Consider the following 6300-nt stretch of genomic DNA (forward strand, 5'->3'; position numbering starts at 1 on the left):
TCAGCTCTAGACAAAATCCTATCACACTGCATAGGCTCAGGGCTCCGCTCAGAGGGCAATGCCACAGTGTGCACAACTCTGCGCTCGCGCAAGCGCCGATCAATCTGAATTGCCAGAGACATAGAATCACTCAGACGAGCAGGCGTGGGGAACCCCACCATAACATCTTTAACGGATTCAGAAAGACCCTTTCTGAAAATTGCCGCCAAGGCATCCTCATTCCATTTAGTCAGTACAGACCATTTTCTAAATTTCTGGCAATACAATTCTGCCGCTTCTTGACCTTGACACAGAGCTAACAAGATTTTTTCAGCCTGATCCACAGAATTAGGCTCATCATACAACAACCCCAATGCCTGAAAGAACGAATCAACATTAAGCAAAGCAGGATTGCCAGATTCCAGGGAAAATGCCCAATCCTGTGGGTCACCACGCAGCAGAGATATGATGATTTTAACCTGCTGAATTGGATCACCAGAAGACCGGGGTCTTAATGCAAAAAACAGTTTACAGTTATTTTTGAAACTTAAAAATTTGGATCTATCACCAAAGAATAAATCAGGAGTGGGAATCTTAGGTTCTAAGGCAGGAGTTTGAACAATGAAATCTGAAATACCCTGTACCCTAGCAGCAAGCTGATCCACCCGAGAAACTAACTCCTGAACATTCATGTTAATACTAGACTCCGTAGCCACCCAGAGGTAAAGAGGGAGGAAAATACCAAACAGGCTAAGGAAAAAAAAATGTCTCAAAAGCTTCCCGCCCTTCTTCTGAGATGCAATTAACTCATTGTTGGCCAGTTGTACTGTTATGATCTGGTGGCCTAGGAGCAGCATGAGGCGGACTCTGGAGAAGGTGGTCCCTGTACTGACCGCAAACCCTGAACCTAGCAGCGCAACTAGAAGTAGCCGTGGGGGGTACCTAACACTCCCTAGACCCCTCGGCACAGCCTAAGATCTAACTACCCCTAAAGACAGAAACAGGAAACCTATCTTGCCTCAGAGAAAATCCCCAAAGGATAGATAGCCCCCCACAAATATTGACTGTGAGAGGAGAGGGAAATAACATACGCAGATATGAAATCAGATTTTAGCATAGGAGGCCATACTAGCTAAAAAGAAAGAACAGAACAGAACAGAGTACTATGCGGTCAGTATAAAAACACTAGAAAATATCCACCGCAGAAAATACAGATCACCACATCTGACTAAAGACATGGGGGGTATATCTGCATCTCCAGAGAAATATCTAGGCTGCAAAAAAATCCTTCACAGACTAAGCTGGACAAAACAAAAACATGAAAATGCACAGAACTATAAAGTCCACTGCAGATGGACAGCAAAAACCAAACCAGGACTTATCTTTGTAGAAAAGCACAGCAAACTGGAGAGACCAGCAGGGAAGTGAATCCTTCCAGAACAATGGACAACTGGCACTGACTAAAGGATCCTGCAAAGCTATATACCCCAGTCAGTTTTGCAATTAGTAGATACACCTGTCCACTCCTGCAGTCCAGGCACAACTGCATTACCCTCTACAACCACCGGAGGGAGCCAAAAAGCTGAATTCACAACAGGTGGAGCAGGGAGAGGTAAGTATTTCCACTTTGCAAGTGCTGTGATCCTGAGCAAGCACGGGGGGCCCCCTGGTTGGCACTGGCACAGGGCCCCTCATAGTACGGCGGTGTGTTTGACGGCGGGTGGCGCCTCCCACTGGCAGAGACACTTTTGCGTACTATGAGGGGCCCTGTGCCAGTGACGTCGCCAATGACTATGCCCCCCCACCTGATGAAGGAACCTGCACTTTCATCTGCACCTTCCTCTTTGCCCCCGTGTAAGGTGGTATAGTATGCGGGAAGGGGAACCTGACTTTCAGCAGGGTCAGATTCTGGCTGTGTAGAGTGCAAGGGGAATGTAGTGGTCTGGGTCAATGTACCAGCAGACTCATCTAGCAGTGGCTGGGCAATGGGCAGGATGAGGAGGAAACACAGATATAGGCCCAAATAATAAAGTAGGCTAAATGCAGTTCAACATTGGTAACAGGACTAAACAGGTGGCATTGCTTTGTTCAGTGGAGGAAAACTGTAATGAGTGGCAGACACAGTTAGTAGGCCCAAATAATAAAGTGGGCTAACTGTCTGGCAAAAAATTGTTCATAAATAAAGAGGTGGCATAGCTAGGTACAGGGGTGCGCTCCTCTGCTGAGTAGCAGACAGTGGTAGTAGGCGCAAAGTATTAACTGGTCTAAATGGAGGCCAGGGCCCCTGTATATTTTAACTATCATCTATCATTTCAACAAATTTGTATTGGCAGTGCCATTGAAGGATTTAACAGCACAGACTACACAGTGGTGGAGCAGGGAGAGGTAAGTATTGCAAGTGGTAGAGCACTGTTCGAGCTGGGGGGGAACACTCTCTCGTGGGCGGCGGTACTGGCACAGGGCCCCTCATATTACGACAGTGTGTCTGACGTTAGTTGTGCACCACCACCGTCAGAGACACTTCATTGTACTATGAGGGACCTTGTGCTAATGCTGTTGCCCAAGAGTGGGCCCACCCACCTGTCCAGGCAAACGGCACTTGCACGTGTGCTTGCGCCAGGTGGTGACCACGGCCCTGTTGGGGGAGTCAGCCCATTTAGGGGGTATAAAAATGGCCTATGGTGGACATTCAGCAGCTGCAAATGGAGGAATTGGAGAAGCCAAAAGCAAGACATTTTTCAGGCAAGCTACGTGTCAGCAGGGGAAGGTGGGGCAAAATAATTTGAAATCCATGATTGGTTCATTTTAATGAAGGTCAGGTTAGGTGCATCCACCACATTAACCCAGTGTGCCGTGATGGACACGTAACGTCCCTGGCCATGCCTACTGGTCCATGCATCTGTTGTGAGGTGCACCTTTCCATTGACTGATTGCCTCAGTGCATGGACAATGCGGTCTTTGACATGCTGGTGGAGGGCTGGGATGGCTTTTCTCGCAAAGAAGTGCCGACTGGGTTGGTCATAGCATGGTACTGCGTAGGCCATCAGGTCTTTGAAAGCTTCGCTTTCAAGCAACCGGTAGGGCATCATCTCTAACGAGATTAGTATAGCAATGTGGGCGTTCAAACCCAGTGTACGCGGATGACAGGATGAGTACTTTCTTTTCCTAACGAGAGTCTCTTGTAGTGTGAGCTGGACTGGAGAGCTGCATATGGTGGAACTAGCGGTGGTGGTGGTGAACATGGCAGATTGAGAGAGGGTTGGTGATGGTATTCTTGATATTGGCCTACATACAATGTTTCCTACCAATAACCTTGTGATTCTCTGACTGCTTTGGCCTTGAGACGATACCTCCACATTTGCTGCTGGTGGTGTCCTAACCGGTGGGCTTACAGTGAGGGAAGCAATGTAGCGTTGCTGACTACCTTCATTCTGAGCAGGTGCACCAACGGTACGGGACGTTTGGTAGTTAGTCCAGACTTGCAAGTGCATGCTGGTTAAATGTCTAAGCATGCACGTTGTATTTCAATTTTGAAGATTCTTCCCTCTGCAAAAGGTCTTTGAGCATTTCTTACAGATAGCTTTTGACTGATCATTCGGATCTTGGTTAAACAATTGCCACACTACACTCTTCCTACTATGGAATACCTTTTCAGGCATTGCACGCTGTGCTACTTTCACCGGATGGCCATGCTGTCCTAAACTGTTTTTGTTTTTGACAAACGTTTTTGGCCTGAGACGGGCCTGCCAGATGACAGCTGTTGCGATGTAGATGGCTGCTGCAGATCATCCTCCTCCGCTTCTGAGCTACTGGCAGCGGCACCCTCTTCCCCCAATGGCTGCCAATCTGGGTCAACAACTGGGTCATCTATCACCTTCTCTTCAATGTCATGTGCACCTTCCTCTGTGTTACCGTGTAAGGTGCTATAGCGTTCGGGACGGGGCACCATAGTCTCATCAGGGTCAGATTCTGGCTCAGTACACTGCGAGGGCAATGTAGTGATCTGAGTCAATGGAACAGCCAGGGGTGAACCTAGCCTCTCTGCTGCCTGAGGCGAACGTAAAAATGGCGCCCCCCCCACACACACACAGTCCCTGCTGGAGGGGGGGTGGGAAGGAGGGAGGGAGGAGGGGGCGGGCACTTGACCCCGGAGTTTTATAAAAAAACAAAAACCTAGCAGCGCAAATCTAGTCACCGTATATACTCGAGTATAAGCCGACCCGAGTATAAGCCGACCCCCCTAATTTTGCCACAAATACTGGGAAAACTTAATGACTCGAGTATAAGCCTAGGGTGGAAAATGCAGCAGCTACCGGTAAATTTCAAAAGTAAACATAGATACCAATAAAACTAAAATTAATTGAGACATCAGTAGGTTAAGTGTTTTTGAATATCCATTTTGAATCAGGAGCCTCATATAATGCTCCATAAAGTTTGATGGGCCCCATTATAATAATAATAATAATTTTTATTTATATAGCGCCAACATATTCCGCAGCGCTTTAATTCAAATTATAGAGGGGACTTGTACAGACAATAGACATTACAGCATAACAGAAATACAGTTCAAAACAGATACCAGGAGGAGTGAGGGCCCTGCTCGCAAGCTTACAAACTATGGGGAAAAGGGGAGACACGAGAGGTGGATGGTAACAATTGCTTTAGTTATTCGGACCAGCTATAGTGTAAGGCTCGGGTGTTCATGTAAAGCTGCATGAACCAGTATGTAGCAGTACAGACACAGAGGGCTAATACTGCATAAAGTGTATGAGAACATGATGCGAGGAACCTTTTTTTTTTTTTTTATTATAAATAGGCCACACAGGGATCGTTAGGTTAATGCATTGAGGCGGTAGGCCAGTCTGAACAAATGAGTTTTTAGGGCACGCTTAAAACTGTGGGGATTGGGGATTAATCGTATTAACCTAGGTAGTGCATTCCAAAGAATCGGCGCAGCACGTGTAAAGTCTTGGAGACGGGAGTGGGAGGTTCTGATTATTGAGGATGCTAACCTGAGGTCATTAGCGGAGCGGAGGGCACGGGTAGGGTGGTAGACTGATACCAGGGAGGAGATGTAGGGTGGTGCTGAGCCATGGAGTGCTTTGTGGATGAGGGTAGTAGTTTTGTACTGGATTCTGGAGTGGATGGGTAGCCAGTGTAATGACTGGCACAGGGTAGAGGCATCGGTGTAACGGTTAGATGCTCCATATTAAAATATACCCCATATAATCCTGCATAAAGGGTAATAAGGGCCCCATAAGATGCTCCATAGAGATATTTGCCCTATATAGTGCTGCACAAGCGCTATGGCCCCATAAGATGCTCCGTACAGTCACTTGCCCCTTATAATGCTGCACAAGTGTTATGGCCCCATAAGATGCTCCATACAGTCACTTGCCACTTATAGTGCTGCACAAGTGTTATGGCCCCATAAGATGCTCCGTACAGTCACTTGCCCCTTATAGTGCTGCACAAGCGCTATGGCCCCATAAGATGCTCCGTACAGTCACTTGCCCCTTATAGTGCTGCACAAGTGTTATGGCCCCATAAGGTGATCCATACAGTCACTGCCCCATATAGTGCTGCACAAGAGTTATGGCCCCATAAGATGCTCCGCACAGCCACTTGCCCCATATAGTGCTGCACAAGTGTTATGGCCCCGTAAGATGCTCCGCACAGCCACTTGCCCCTTATAGTGCTGCACAAGTGTTATGGCCCCATAAGATGCTCCGCACAACCACTTGCCCCTTATAGTGCTGCACAAGTGTTATGGCCCCGTAAGATGCTCCGCACAGCCACTTGCCCCTTATAGTGCTGCACAAGTGTTATGGCCCCATAAGATGCTCCGTACAGCCACTTGCCCCTTACAGTGCTGCACAAGTGTTATGGCCCCATAAGATGCTCCGCTTAGCCACTTGCCCCTTATAGTGCTGCACAAACGTTATGGCCCCATAAGATGCTCCGCTTAGCCACTTGCCCCTTATAGTGCTGCACAAACGTTAGGGCCCCATAAGATGCTCCGCACAGCCACTTGCCCCTTATAGTGCTGCACAAGTGTTATGGCCCCATAAGATACTCCATACAGTCACTTGCCCCATATAGTGCTGCACAAGTGTTATGGCCCCATAAGATGATCCATACGGTCACTTGCCCCTTATAGCGCTGCACAAGTGTTATGGCCCCACAAGATACTCCATACAGTCACTTGCCCCTTATAGTGCTGCACAAGTGTTATGGCCCCATAAGATGCTCCGCACAGCCACTTGCCCCTTATAGTGCTGCACAAGTGTTATGGCCTCATAAGATGCTCCGTACAGCCAC

This window comes from Ranitomeya imitator, chromosome 4, assembly GCF_032444005.1.
Source record: "Ranitomeya imitator isolate aRanImi1 chromosome 4, aRanImi1.pri, whole genome shotgun sequence".
NCBI classification, from domain to species: Eukaryota; Metazoa; Chordata; class Amphibia; order Anura; family Dendrobatidae; genus Ranitomeya; species Ranitomeya imitator.